Source organism: Pinus tabuliformis, chromosome 7, assembly GCF_031772625.1.
Source record: "Pinus tabuliformis cultivar Carrire ecotype Pingquan chromosome 7, CPIR1, whole genome shotgun sequence".
NCBI lineage: Eukaryota > Viridiplantae > Streptophyta > Pinopsida > Pinales > Pinaceae > Pinus > Pinus tabuliformis.
Genome location: NC_142293.1, coordinates 1,798,830,008 through 1,798,846,193, shown reverse-complemented (window position 1 = coordinate 1,798,846,193; position 16,186 = coordinate 1,798,830,008).

Sequence of the window (16,186 nt, the reverse complement as noted above, 5' to 3'; positions counted from 1 at the left end):
GAGTGTTGTTATGCTCTTAACCTGCAAAATGATACCCAAATACAGAATATGCGAAGAAAAGATACCCAGAACACAGAATAGAAATGATTTTATTATTCAGAGAGTAATGTTCACTTGCCTCTTCGAGGGGGAAACCTCCAATAGAGCAGAGCTCGATTACAAAACAAGACACGATGCTCCTCGCAGGGAGTCTCTATCCTTTATATATGACTCATACATGCAATACCACAGGCCAATACCATGGGTTTTATTAATACCATCTATCTAATACTACGACCCATTTGCAACTAACTGTGGTTCAGTCATTAATTGCGGATTAACCACTTACAATTATTAATATGGGCTTTATTGACTCTTGACTATGACGTGATCCCATTACATAAATAAGGGGTTAGGGTGGGACCCTAACATGCCCTCCCCCTTAAGACTAGCCTTGTCCTCAAGGCTGAAGCTGCGGAAACTGCTGAAGAATAGTGGCTGGTTCCCAAGTTGCATCTTCCGGAGAGGTGTCTTTCCATTTGACGAGGACTTCCTTAATCATGCGGTCGCGCAGTTGCTTGTCTCGTGTGTCTAGGACCTGTTCGGGTTGAAGCCAGATGGACCCTTCTTCGTCCAATTCAGGTAGACTGGTCTGAATTCTGCAATTGTTCCCAATCACTTTCTTGAGGCATGAGACATGGAAAAATGGATGGATTTTTGCAGTAGGTGGCAAGGCCAACTTGTAGGCCACTTCTCTAATGCGCTGAAGTACTTGATATGGTCCGTAGAATTTGGGAGAGAGTTTCTGACACCCCTTGTCTTTGAGTGATGTTTGCTTATATGGTTGTAGCCGTAAAAAGACCTGATCCCCTTCTTGAAATTGGCGCTCTGAGCGATGCTGGTCTACCTGTTGCTTCATGCGGTTCTGAGCTTGATGAAGATTCTCTCAAAGATGGGCAAGCATGGTTGCGCAGTGTTGTAGGAGTTGATCCACTGCTTGTACTTTTGAGCATCCATTGAGATACGAAGTAGGTGAAGGCGGGAGTTGACCATATAATGCTTCATAGGGAGTCATTTTGGTGGTGGCATGATAGTTGGTGTTATACCACCATTCAGCCAGAGGTAACCACTGTACCCAAAGGTGTTGCTTTTCTGAAGTGAAACACCTAAGGTAGGTTTCTAGACATTTGTTGACGGCTTCGGTTTGACCATCTGTTTGCGGATGATAGGAAGTACTGAGTTTTAGTTGAGTGCTTTCTATTCTGGGGAGTTCCTGCCAAAAGTTACTGGTGAATATTGGGTCGCGGTCGGACACAATAGAAGTGGGCATGCCATGCAATTTGAAGATCTGATCCATGAAAGATTGAGCAACCAAAGTTGGTGTAAACGGGGGGGGTAGGGCGCAGAAATGAGCATACTTCGACAGTCGGTCCACAACCACCATGATGACTGACTTGTTCCCTGACTTTGGAAGACCTGTAATGAAATCCATAGAAACCTCCGTCCAAATTGATGCCGGAATGGACAATGGTTGTAATGTGCCTGGTGTGTTGACGGTTTCCCCTTTGTGGCATTGACAGACATCGCATTTTGCTAAGAAAGTAAGGATGTCCTTTTTCATGCCTGTCCAAAAAAATGATCGTCTGGTGCGAGCATATGTCTTCTAAAAGCCCGAATGTCCTGCAATGGGATATGAGTGCAATTCTGCCAAAATGCGACTTTTGAGGGTGGATGTTGGTGATATTACGACTCAGTCCTTGTAGCGAAGAATATCATCCTGCCACGAGTATCCCTTGGTGGAATTTGGATCTACCTACAATTGAGAAATGAGTTGGGAGAGCCCGGGGTGTGAAAACCATTCCCTACGAGCCTCTTCAATCCATTCTGGAATGGGGAGGGAAATTGCTAGCAAAGTACTTTCCTCCTCAAATTGGCGAGATAATGCATCTGCTACACTATTGTCTTTCCCTTTCTTGTAAATGATCTCATAATCATATCCCAGCATTTTGGCGAGCCATTTATTTTGTTGTGGGGAGGATAGGCGTTGCTCCAAAAAATATTTAAGACTGTGATGATCTGTGCGGATTTGGAAACGTCGCCCCAATAAGTAAGGTCGCCAGATCTCGACTGCATGTAAGATGGCCATCATTTCCTTCTCGTAGGTAGATTGGCCCATATTCCTCCCATTGAGTTGTTGGCTTGTGAACGCCAACGGTCGCCCTTCCTGCATTAAGACCGCCCCAATACCTGTACCCGAAGCATCACATTCAATGACAAAAGATTTGGTGAAGTCAGGTAGTGCTAAGACTGGAGTGGAACACATGGCATTTTTTAGAGCTGTAAAGGCCTGTTGTGCTTCCTCATTCCAGAAGAATGAATTTTTCTTTAGGAGTTGGGTGAGGGGCTTCGCTATGCGACCATAGTTGCGGACAAATTTACGATAATAGCCTGTGAGACCCAAAAATCCTCTCAAGCTCTTCAAGGTCTTAGGTTGAGGCCATTCCTGCATTGCCTGGATCTTTTTGGGGTCCACCTTGACACCTTCACGCCCCACAATGTGGCCCAAATACTCTACTTCTGCCATGCCAAACGAACACTTGGACATCTTGACAAATAATTTATGCTTGCGGAGCAATTGCAAGAGTAGATCTACATGCTGAAGATGTGCAGCCCAAGTGCAACTATAGATGAGGATGTCATCGAAGAAGACAAGGACAAATTTCCTGAGATATGGTTTGAGAATGTGGTTCATAAGGCTCTGAAAAGTAGAGGGGGCATTACAAAGACCAAATGGCATGACCAGGAATTCATAATGGCCTTCATGAGTTCTGAAAGTAGTCTTGGAAATGTCGACTTCCTTCATGCGAATTTGGTGATAACCTGAGCGAAGATCCAACTTAGTGAAGAATTGGGCCCCATTGAGTTCATCCAGCAAATCATCAACCACCGGGATGGGAAATTTATCTTTGACTGTCAACTTATTGAGGGCCCTGAAGTCGGGACACATCCGCCACTCCCCATCTTTCTTGAGCACCATGGCCACTGGGGATGAATAAGGACTAATGCTGGGACGAATGACACCTGCTTCCAAAAGTTCCTTGATGATTTTTTCAATTTCATTCTTTTGGGTGAACGGATATCTGTATGTGCGCACATTTGGGGGTTGGGCCCCTGGAACCTAGGTGATGCTATGATCATGTTCCCCTCGCGAGGGTGGAAGCTCATGAGGCTTGTCAAAGACCGGAAAATGGTTATTTAAAATCTGTTGCATCTCAGGATGAATTAGCAGAGGCTTGGTTTCGATTGCCTGGATGGCATTAAATTGAGCTACAACTCCATGATTGCCCTTTTTTAACAATTTTTCCATCCTATGCGAGCTGATGATAGAGGGGGCTTCTGCCTGGAGTCCACGGAGGGTATGTGTGTAGTTGTTCTGCTTAAAACTCATATATAACTCCTGGAAATCCATTGTGATTGGCCCAAGAGTGTGGAGCCATTCAGCGCCGAGGACAATGTCGCAACCCCCCATTTGTATGGCAAACATGTGGGTTTTCAACTGATAATCCCCCATTTGAAGTTTGACATTTTCACAGCGGCCTTCACATTTCATTATGCCTCCATCCGCAATTTGAACTTGGAAGTTAGAAACTGCTCGTACAAAACAATGCACTGCTTCTGCGACTTTTTGATGGATGAAATTATGTGTACTTCCACTATCAATCAAGACTACTACTGGGCGATGTTTAATAAAACCTCTGATTTTGAGAGTTTGAGGGGAAGAGATTCCTGCCAAAGCATGCAACGAAATAACTGGTTCGTCAGAGACATTGTCCTTTTGGTTGTCTTCTTCTAGCGGCTAATGTTCCTCCAGTGGTGGATCTTCCTCTGTTGAGCTGTAGTCAGTGGCATCAATTTGAAAAAATTTGGGCTCCTTGCATTTATGACCTGGGGAGTATTTTTCATCACAGTAGTAACATAGGCCTTGCTTTCTTCTTTCGGCCATTTCCGCAGGTGACACCTTTTGGACCTTAAGTGTTTGAGTCGTGTTGTGAGCCTGTGGGGGGCAACCTTTAGCGGAGAAATTTGGGCGACTGTATTGGGCTGCTAATGCACGTTCCACATTACGAGCTACCTTGCAAGCCTCTGTCCATGTGGGAGGGTGGTGCAGTAGGACTTGGGCTTTGATAGCTTCTTTAAGACCGCTGATAAAACATTCCGTGTAGAACACATCTGAGAGACCCCAAGTGCGGAAGGCTAAGGCTTCAAAAGTTTTAATATATTCATCCATTGTACCAGTCTGTCGGAGCTTAGTAAGACGACCCAAAAAATATGATTCATGGTCAAAGCGGTCTTGAAGAGCTTTGGTGAATTTGGTCCAAGTCCTAAAAGGTCCAGTGCAATGTTGATGCCATTCCCACCATTGCCACCTTTCATTGTCCAAGTACATGCTCCCCAACATAAGCTGAGTCTCATCATCGAAGATGTGATTCAGTTTGAAATACTGCTCCATTTGTGCTATCCATGCCGACGGGTGAGAACCGTCAAATTTATGCATATCCAACTTGGGAGGTCGTTGACTGGGCTGTTGGTGGGTGTGCGAGACGTGAGGAGAGTGGCTAGACTCACCCTCATTGTGTTCATTGCCATTATATGCCTCCTCGTGGGCTTGCTCCTTGCCCTTCGGGATTATTTTCTCGACCATGCTACATAGTCCGCTAAGCTGAATGTGGAGGGATTGCAATGATTCTTCAAGTTTGTCCATCCTTTCATTGGCCATCGCTTGAGCTCTAGTTTCTACCATACACCAACCTGATTTTTTTTAAAATTGGGACCGCCTAAAAAAAATTTCAGTAAGAAGTGAATGGTACCACCATGCTCAGCTCATCGTCCTGATTCTGATGGGCTAGATCACCAATAAGCGCCCCGAAAGATCTCAGAAATATTTTTTTTTATTTTTTTTATTTTTATTTTTATATTTTTATATATATATATATATATATATATATATATATATATATTTTTATTTTTTATTTTTTTTTCTGAAAACTCCTAACGGAGTTTTACTCCTTCCTTATCAATACTGCAGTGGCCAAATCCTCAAAATGTCAATGCGGCCAAAAGTCCTGCGAAAATTATACCCCGTATAGGAACCCATCACAACTACTCCAAGCTGGTGGATCTGAGAGATCAGAATGGCGGATCTGATAGCTCTGGGCGGAAGAACAGACTGCTTCTGCGGATCTGATGGATCTAATAGATCGAAATGACTAATCTGCAAACTCGAGACTGCAGGACTGATGTCTGCTGCTGCTGCACCCCTTTGCACAAGCGGATCAGGAAGAGATGATGTGTGATCCCCCGATAGAAAAGGGAACTATGGTCTTGAGGAGTGTCAGGTGCTACAGATCGCAATATACATAAGGGTCTGGTAGTAGTACTCGGCCCAATGTTTCAGGGCTCTAACTAAGGAGGATCGACCGTACCCTTAGCCGTACAACCCGACTACCCTATCGTACAGGCGAGTAATCTCTCCGAGTGTTGTTCTTGGTGTACTTTAGCCGCAAGACGACCGACGGTTTATCTATGGCGATGTTTCAAGGGAGCCTAGGGGGTTTCCAATATACCCAGAGGGTACGTGGAAGACAGTCCGTGCGCGGTTCTGTCTAATGCGCTACTACTCGAAGGGGTACCCACAGGGGTTACAAGGGAGTCCAACAGACGTGACCACCTCTTGTATTTCCTGCGTGCATGCCTCCCCAAATCCGCAAGTTTATGCGCTCAACGACAGATCCCATGGTTTAAAGACGTCGGAACATGTCTCTAGCCAAAAAAAAATCTTGCTAAGAAATGGAGATCCCACTGGCCCTGGAAAGTGCTCTGATACCACTTGTTATGCTCTTAACCTGCAAAATGATACCCAAATACAGAATATGTGAAGAAAAGATAGCCAGAACACAGAATAGCAATGATTTTATTATTCAGAGAGTAATGTTCACTTGCCTCTTCAAGGGGGCAACCTCCAATAGAGCAGAGCTCGATTACAAAATAAGACACGATGCTCCTCGCAGGGAGTCTCTATCCTTTATATATGACTCATACATGCAATACCACGGGCCAATACCGTGGGTTTTATTAATACCATCTATCTAATACTACGGCCCATTTGCAACTAACTATGGTTCCGTCATTAATTGCGGATTAACCACTTACAATTATTAATATGGGCTTTATTGACTCTTGACTATGACGTGATCCCATTACATAAATAAGGGGGTTAGGGTGGGACCCTAACAAGTGTAGAGATTGAGCCATCCTCTTTTGAGGAAGCAGTGCAAAAACCAGTTTGGGTTGATGCCATGGTATAGGAGTATGACTCCATTATTAAGAACAATGTTTGAAAATTGGTCCCAAGACTACCAGACAAGTCAGTGGTGAGTTCCATATGGATTTACAAGGTAAGGCAAGCAGTTGATGGTAGTGTGGAGAAACACAAGGCTAGGTTTGTGGCTAGAGGGTTCCCTCAAGTGGAGGGGATTGATTATGATGAGACTTTTGCTCCTGTATCAAAGTACTCATCAATCAGATCCACTCTAGCGTTGTTAGTGCAGATGGGATGGAAGATACATCAGATGGATGTAATGACAACATTGCTCAATGGCATGATTGAGGAATAGGTGTATATTGAGCAGTCTAAAGGATTTGAGACCTTAAATAGAGAGTCACATGTGTGCAAAATCAAGTGAGCATTGTTTGGACTAAAACAAGCACCTCGTGCTTGGTACACCAGGATTGATAGTTATTTCACTGGGTTGGGCTTCACCAAAAGTGACGCAGATGTGAACCTTTACCATGTTGTGGTTAAAGTTAAATTGTTGATTATTGTTTTATATGTCGATGATTTGATTTTGAGAGGTTATGATAATTTGATCAAGTCGTGCAAAGAGGACCTTGCAAGAGAGCTCGAAATGAAGGATTTGGGGCTCATGTACTACTTTCTAGGGATGGAATCATGGCAAGGATATGAGGAATTGCTTGTCTCTCAAGGCAAGTATGCCAATGAGTACTGAAGAAGTTCCACATGGAAAGAAGTAAACCCATGGAGACTCCTCTAGCAGGTAACTGGAGGAAGGTGGATGCTACTTCCGATGAAGTAGTGGAGACTACTATTTATAGACAACTTGTGGGTTCACTCATGTATTTGGTGAACACACGACCAAAAATGTGTTACGAAGTTAACCAACTTAGTTAAGCTATGGTTAAGCCGACCAAACTGTATTGGAAGCAGCCAAAAATTTGTTAAGATATCACAGAGGTACCACTTAGTTTGGCCTTTGGTACAGACGAACAAAGGGAGTGAAGCTTCAAGGCTTCACCAATGCAGATTGGGCAGGGAGTCCATCCGACAGGATGAGAACATCAAGTGGGATCTCCAATATTGGGTTAGCAGTTGTTTCTTGGTACAATAGGACACAAAGATCAGTTGCACTCAGTTCAGTAGAAGCAAAGTACATAGCTACTAGTCAAGCAGCTTGTGAGGCTACCTAGATGAGGAATATTCTTGTTGGTTTGTTCGGTCAGAAGATGGATCCAACAATGATTTACTATGACAATCAGAGTCGTATAAAAATCTCTGAGAATCTAGTTTTCATGATCAGTCCAAGCATATTGCTATTTGATATCATCATCTTCAAGATTGTGTGCAGAGGAGAATTATGTTGCTGAAGTACATTCCCACAGAGGAGCGGGATGCAGATATTTTGACAAAGGCCTTGTCAAGATGAAAATTTGAGTTTCAAAGAGGCAGGATTAGGGTAGAAGATAATCCCTTTCTTGTTGAGAGGCAGTGTTAAAAATAGAAATAAGAAATCCTAATTTAATTTGTCCTTGAATTAAATTGGGAATTAAATCAAAATTCTATTCTCATAACAACTTGTAGCAGTTAACTAAGTTAAGTTGACTTAGTTGGTTGAGTAAACTCGAGTTGGAATTCTATATAGAGTCATGTAGGGTGACTAAATTTTAGGCGTCCAAGTTGAGTTTTTTTAGTTGTAATTAATTAATTCAGTTTAACTGAGTTAAGGTTAGTTAAACTAGTTCCAACTGTTGGACGAACCAGTAGGAGGTCTAGTAATGGGGAGCAACTTCAGTGCAGCTTCACTGCTCCACTAGTTAACTAAAGATTCACTCATAAATAACTCATTCATTTCATTTTAGAGGAAGACCCAATTGAGATTAGAGTTTAGGGACAATACTATCAGTTGTATAATTTTCCGAGTTGTACAGATCGTGCATGAAATTAATAGAGGGCCTATGGATGTCTTGCGCAGTTGTGGTGAGGGATTTTGCCAATTAAATATGGGCTGATTCTCTCAGGAATTGCACAAGTAGGGGCTTGGCAGGCAACAAAATTGGCTAAGTGTTGGCTTGAGATGGTTTTTGAAGCAGTGAGATAATTTGTACTTATGCAAAGATTGTTCAGATTGAACAAGCATTGTATTTTCTTCTCAGATCTTCTGGTTAATGCAATATAGATAGCCAAGGTTTTGAGTAGTTGTTTTCCACAGAAAAATATTATGTTATGTGCGATTGAACTTCTTCCTTTTCTGCTTAGTGTTTTCATCGATCAATTTTTGTTTCCCATGATGAGTAGAGTAGATCCAAGTCTTTTGTTCTAGCATATTACATAAGCAGTTTGAATCTACAAGTAAAAATATACAAATTTTGATTGATAGATTTGATTTGGAATTAGTTCAAGGTTTTATTTCTGATAGTGTGAAGAATATTTTAATTTTGCTAGTGTGATATTTATTTCTGAAATTTAATATTAGCTTTATTTTTTGCAAGTGTGAAGAGGATTTAGATTTGATTGTTCTATTTACTTCTACATTTCAGTTTAGCTTTGTTTATGTCAGTTTGATACTTTCCTTTCCTGCAAGAGTGACAATCTTTTTACTTTAAGTGATTCTTAGATAAAACATGTGCATGAAAACATCGTAATTCAATTTGAAAATTACTCACATAATAAATAATCCTAGCACAAATTGTGCACATACACATCTTCAGTTTACAAGTCCTGGTCGATAATTTATGAAGTAATTTAAGATCAATTAAAATGCCAAACAAGCGATTCGAGAAATAGTAAGTAAAATTCGTAAATTGTATTATGTGGATGAGGGGTGCATGGGATTGTTGGACAAAAAGATTGCTTGGTTTCTTGTGGAAGTAGATATTTCAAGGGGTTTACCAACGACGATCGATTGATTCTAGGCCACTTTCTCTATCAGCCCGAAGGTTTATTACTGGGGAATTCCTCTTAGGTTCCTAGAATGTCATAATACTGGGCATTTGATGATTAATTGTCCTAATCATTATAGATGCAGGGGTAGGATGTCTAAGGATCTCATCATGGACAAAAAAAATCCTGACAGGATGTCAGAAGGATTTAGAGAAGATGGGACTCCCCAAAGATCTCCAAGGTTGTTCTTGGACACTATGGAATCAGATTTGAATCCAACATCTCCGATCACTGATATTATCAATGGAACAAAAAATTCCATAGGCCCTTGTACTTATGAAAAGGAAAAAGGTGGTAGGGTTGGGTCTATGGATAGGAAAGGGTAGACTCCTATAAAGAGAAAGGGAAAGGATATTGAATTCAAGGGCCAAAAAACTAGTAAACTTCCATAAATATCTCCCATTCGTAGTAGGAAGGAATGTGAGGTAGGAGCCTCACCTATTTCAAATGATGAGGACCTACAGTCTATTGCTGGGAATCCTGGACTAGGACTTGAGCCCATCTCAATCAAGAAACACTTTGAATAAAACTTGGGATTGGATAGCGGGGGTTGGAAGATGACATAGTCAAGCAAAAAGAGGAGAAGAGAGACTAAATATAAAATTATGTCGAAATATGGTGGTCCTGGGACTAATTTAAACTCTAGATTCTCTGAAGCCATGGAGGAGGCACTTTTGCCATACTTCGACCCTGGAACTTCAAATAAATCATATGAACAAATGGCAGGAACTCGTCTCCGGGACCTTAGAGTAATTTACCTCAATACAATTAATTTCCAATGAGAGTTATGTCCCTTAATGTTAGAGGCCTAGGATCTGCCCAAACCAGAAGATCCTTGAAGTACAATATAAAATCAAAATTCCTTTCCATCGTCTTGCTACAAGAGACTATGATGGAAAATAATAGGATCATGGAAGTTTTTATCAAGATGTGTCCACATTGGCGGGGTTGTGCAACAATCGAAATAGGTAACTCGAGTGGTATTGCAGTAATATGGGATCCAACAATATTTAAATTTCAGGAATATAGTGCATATGATGAAATTGTTCTGATTGGTCGTTACATGGGATGTCCATTCAGATTTCGAATAATAGATATATATGCACCTTACTCCATGTGCATATCCTTCTGGGATATGGTTGAGACATCATGCATTCTTGATATTCATCCCTTGATAATAGCAGGTGACTTGAACTTCACAATGGATGGGAGAGAATGTTGGGGTCACAAGGAAAAGGTGGATCCAATGGCGAAACACTTCGAAAAGCTATTTTATCAAAAGGAACATAGAGATGTTTCTCCGATCCCATTGAGCCCAACATGGTGGAATGGTTTCTCAATAGAGGAAGGAATTGTTAAGAGAATTGACAGATTCTTGGTAGACTCAATATTGTGTCAGAGGCTAAATTAGTTGCAACCCTGGACATTCTTTTCAAGCATATCAGATCATGATGCCATAATATTGGATTGGGTCAAGGACCTAGATGATCTTAAGAGACCATTTAAAATTAACCCGATGCAGTTAAAAGAACAGGATTTCCAACTATTGGTACGACAATCTTGGACATCCACTGACTGTCCCATTTCAGCTAACCCTTCCCTAAGGCTTAGAGATAAAATTAATAGACTGAAAAAAGATGCCAAAGTCTGGATAAACAATCATAGGATAGATCTCACACAAGAATTGTTATCCATTGAAGTAGAAATTGCTCAGCTATGGGACCTGATAGCACCTGCACTTTTCTTTGCACTTCAACAGAGGGGGATCTTGAATATTGTGTTAAAAAGGGACAAAATCCTCAAAATATAGGAAGAGGAATGGCAACAGAAAACTAAGCTAGCATGGATAAAGGGTGGTGATCAGAATACTAAGTTATTTCAAAAAGATGCGATGAAAAGAAATCATATAAACTCCATTTGGGCCATTGAAGACGAATCTGCGATCATCCATTCCTCGGTCAAGGGAATTAAAAGGGAGGCAAATCAGTTCTTCAAAAATCAATGTAGTGAAAGAGAGGGAGACTTCCTAATGGAAAAATTGAGGTTTGCAAATATGTTTACAACGATGGTTAATGATGAGGACATTTATCTGATGGAAAAGCCCATCTCAGAGGGTGAGCTACTCCAAACAATCAAGGAGATGGTCAGGGACAAGAGTCCTAGTCCAGATGGATTGCCTATTGAAATATTTTGCTTCTTTTTTGAGTTGATGGGTCCGAATATGGTGAGTATGGCAGAGGAGGTTAGATTATCCGGACACATCCCAGGTTCTATAAACTCAACCTTCCTTACTCTTATCCCTAAGAAAATAAACTCTCTCTCTTTCTCTTATTTCAGACCCCAATCATTATGTAACTCTATATATAAGATGATGTCCAAACTTCTTTCAAACTGAATTAAAAACATAATATATCCTCACATTTCTGTAGAGAAGTTTGGTTTCTTGTCAAATAGGAGGATTCAAGATGCAATCGTCATTGCTCAAGAGTGTATCCACTCGATCAGATCGAAAAGGATCAAAGCATATCTCCTGAAGATTAACCTCCATAGGGCATATCATTGTGTGGACTGGAAGTTTCTCACAATGATATTATATAAAATTGGATTCCAAGATAAACATATCTTATGGATAATGGCATGCTTATCATCAGCATCTATTGTTATCCTCATTAACAGTGAGCCTACATAATTCTTCAAAGCACAAAGGGGCCTAAGACAAGGATGTGCCTTATCTCCACTTTTATTTATTCTCATCATGGACACCTTCTATAGAGGTATTAAATCCATGTCAGCAAAGGGAGCAATTTTGGGATGTGGGATCACTAGACGATGCCATCTCACTCACTTAATGTTTGTAAACTATGTCTTATGTGGTGGAGCTACCAAGCTTTTGGTGTTCTACAGGATATTTGAAGACTTCGGTAAATCTTTTGGACTTTCCATCAACAAAAATAAAACATAATTAATTTCAGACAATGTAGAAGATCCTGAGACTCTAAAAATAGCTTAACTTTTTGGGCTCAAAATGAGTCCACTGGCAGGAGGTTTCAAATATTTGGGATGTTACCTAAAACCTAGTAAATACACCATACAATATTGGGAATGGATCATTACAAAGTTTAATAAGAAATTGACTCATTGGATCAAAGGTGGCTAATGTTGGGAGGAAGAGTAATTATGATTAAGGCGTTCCTGCTTAGCATACTTGTTTATTGGATGCATCTTTTCCAGTTTCCCTAAGCTGTCATTAAAAAATAGGTTCCATCATTTCTAAATTTCTATGGTCAGGTGTTGGATCAGGTAAGAAGATTCATACAATTCATTTGAAGGATATTGCCAAACCCAATAAATTTGGAGGGTGTGGTATAATTGACTCTCGAAGTTTTAACTTGGCTCTCTTGACAGGGAATTTATGGAGATTGTTCTATGAGTAGGGTCTATGGCAACACATCATATTCGACAAATACATACATCAGTTAGATTTGGAGGAGTGGATTTCTGTGAGGGTTCCATCAACAACTAGATCTTCAATTATTTGGAGGAGCCTATGCATTGCCATTCCTTGGATCTGTAGCAACCTAAGTTGGATGGTGGGTGATGGGTAGAAAATTAAGATCGGTCTGGATGTCATTAAATGTATTACTGGTAGCCATCTACTATCATTTCCAATCATCAACTTACTCAACTCTTAGGGGATTTTCACCCTCGTCAATCTGTGGGAGAGAACTCGTCATACATGCATAGCAAATGCCACATGCTTGACAGATTAGACTCCCAGTGGAAATGTGGGATGAGTGAGAAGAATATCGTAGCCAATTGTACTTCTCTGGCATTAGACTTTGTCAGTGTCTGGATAAGCTTGTGTGGGGTGGACATATTGGGAACAACAGGATTCCATTCAAGGAGTTATATGACCACATTACTTTGACCTTCTAAACGTTGCCCTTCTCGGATTGTACATCCATGATTTGGAAGTGGGATGCCCCTTTAAAAATTAAATGTTTCTCATGGTTAGTCATTCACAATTGTATCTTGACATGGGAAAGCATGCTTAGGAGAGGGTTTGTGGGACATGGTAGATGCTCATTATGTAGCAGGGACTCAAAGGATTCCATTCACCTATTTTTGCAATGTCCTTTTGCTGTCAGGGTGTGGAAGGAGGTTTCCTCCCTCTTAGGAGTTCCATTAGAGACTCTACATCTATTCATGATTGTATTGCTCAATGGAACCTCAAAGCGAAAGCACATCGGACGATGCCCCTTTACGTCCTGTGGGGGTATTTGGAGATCCAAAAACGCTCTTATCTTCGAAGGAAAAGTTCCTTAGATTAAGGAAGTCGCCATGGGCATAGTGACATATTTCAATGAAATAGGCCCCTAGGCTCCTAAGGTCCCCCATCGATCTTTTTTCACAGGTTGAAGTGGCTGGAATTTATCCTATCTGCTATTTCAACAGGGCCTCCTCAGATGGGGTTTGTAGTTGTGGAGTCTCGCTCCATATTGATCCATCAAAGCATTTTCATTTCTCTTGGAATGCAGGCAAGGGGGATAACTACAACGCTGAATTGATAGCTCTGTGGGGCGACCTTCAATTCTCATCATGGGTTAGGATAGAAACCATTCACATCATTGGGGATTCCCTCACCATGATCAAGTGGGTTCAGGGGAAGTGTTCACTAAGGTCCCGTCTCTATGTAATTGGATGCAGCCGATTCAAAACATCTTGCCTACTTTCTTGTAGGTTACTTTCCAACACGTCTTCATGGAGCAAAAAAGGGAGGCAAATGTGTTATCCAAACACGGTCTCTCCCTCTGTCCCGATTTTTTGTTTTTTTGAAAAGTTTTTTGATGGCAGAAGGAGTGGTATGGGATCATTTGAGCTTTAATCTTTCCTCCTGCTCCTGTTTTTTTGGTCTTTTTTGAGTCTTCGATTAAGGATTTGTTCCTCTTTAATTTTTCCTCTGTTATTTGCATTTTTTCTCCTCCTGTGGAGGGGTTTCGATATTAGTCTCTGTCCGATCCGTGGACTTCACGTCTGTGCACGTCGGCACCTCTCGTACTGGACGGTGGGTCCGGAATTCGCGATATGATTTGAATATTCAACGCATTCAGTGGCATTCTTCACTGTAAAGTTGCAAAGAGGGAAAATAATATTTAATATCTAAAACGAAGGTGTGAATTTTAAAAAGATTTAGGAATCCGTAACCCTAGGTATTGTTTATTTTTTCTTAATAAATATGAACAAACCATATTCATAATGATCTGGAATATTTTGAATATTTATAAGACTCTTTTTTAATCTATTCTTAAATAATTATAACATTTTGTATAACTGTTATTGTGATAAATAGAAGGTTTTTAAAAATTCCGACCGTACTTCATACACTTTGATATTAATATTATTGACATTCCATGGTTTTTATATCATTTAATGGTGCTCGTAGTTTATATCATTTATTATATTTGATTTTTTTTGACGATACCAAAAATCTATTTATGATGTCATGCTTTTTAATCTGATGTAATTGTGGTGGTTTAATATATTTTTTTGTTTTTATTGGTTAAGTTATTGTGTTTCCTATCAGACGTATTGCAAGCAGCTTATTGTGTTAAGTTATTGTGTTATTATGGAATTTGGATTCTTCAATATATATGGGCAATCTCGTCATCTTAGTGGTTTAATGAGCTTTTAAAATGATTCCTTGGTCATTGTTTTTTTTCACCCTTCTTTTTCGTGTTTTTGCATTAATTCTTTTAATTTATTTTTTTGCATTAATTCTTTTAATTTATTTTAAATAATTACATTTTTTGCATTAATTCTTTTAATTTATTTTAAATAATTACAGTTGTTAGCAAGTTTATATTTTTGTTATTGGTTTTTTCACTGTTCGCTGGTGTGTTATAGTTTTTTGGAGATGTCGTATTGATAAGTCATGATTTTGGCTCAAAGCATTGTAACAAAGCCTATTTACAAATTAAGATTTTGCATAATAAAATGGGGTAAATTTCCTTGGTTAAGAATCTTGTTCCATGTCTTTTTAAATGCATATATGTTTAATTTATATATTAATTCTTTTAATTAATAATAATGGTTTAAAATTATATTTTAATTTAATTAATTTTTATGATTTTTTTTTTTAATTTTAGCAATTTGAGATATATTATGAAGTGTTTAGATGCTTGTTATGTATTGATGTTTATCTACATTTGCCAACCAATCATTTAATTAGGCTGTAAGGCGTTTCCCTTTGAATTGAACTCTCCTCCTGTCCTTCGTGTCCTCACTATGCATCATCAGATTAAGTTTTAGATTATTGAAATGGTTCCCTCCGTTAATCTCATAACTAACTCCTTACCGCTCAAATGACTCGCTCATTAATCTCATAACTCACTCTTACCGCTCAACTGACTCGCTCATTAATTCCAAATAAGGGGCGATGCCTCTGAAAACGAAAGGTTATTGTCTATTTGGACTGAACAAGGGTTCGAGCCGCCCTTGCTTCAGTACACAGATACTTGATCTATAGGAGAAAATGGTGGAAAAAGCCGCTCGCTTAAGTGTTAATCTAAATTTAAATACTTTGAAAAGTAGTTCTTTATCTTTTAATTTCATGTATTAGTTCTTTTATATTAAAATATAAAAATGAGATCTTTGCATTATTTAATAAATCTATTAAAATAAATTTATACTATAATTATTTATTTTCATTCAATTTAATTTTTCCAGTTAAAACAACATGAGAACATCCATTCCAAAATCAATAGCTATTGACATGGAGAATCTATTTGATAGAAAAACAAACTTCCAAGATGAATATTATGGGTCTTTTCCATATGTCAAGAAGCATAAGGTGTTACCATTTTTTGATTTTAGTAAATGGTATAAAGTATAAGTTTTTTTGTTTTTGTTTTT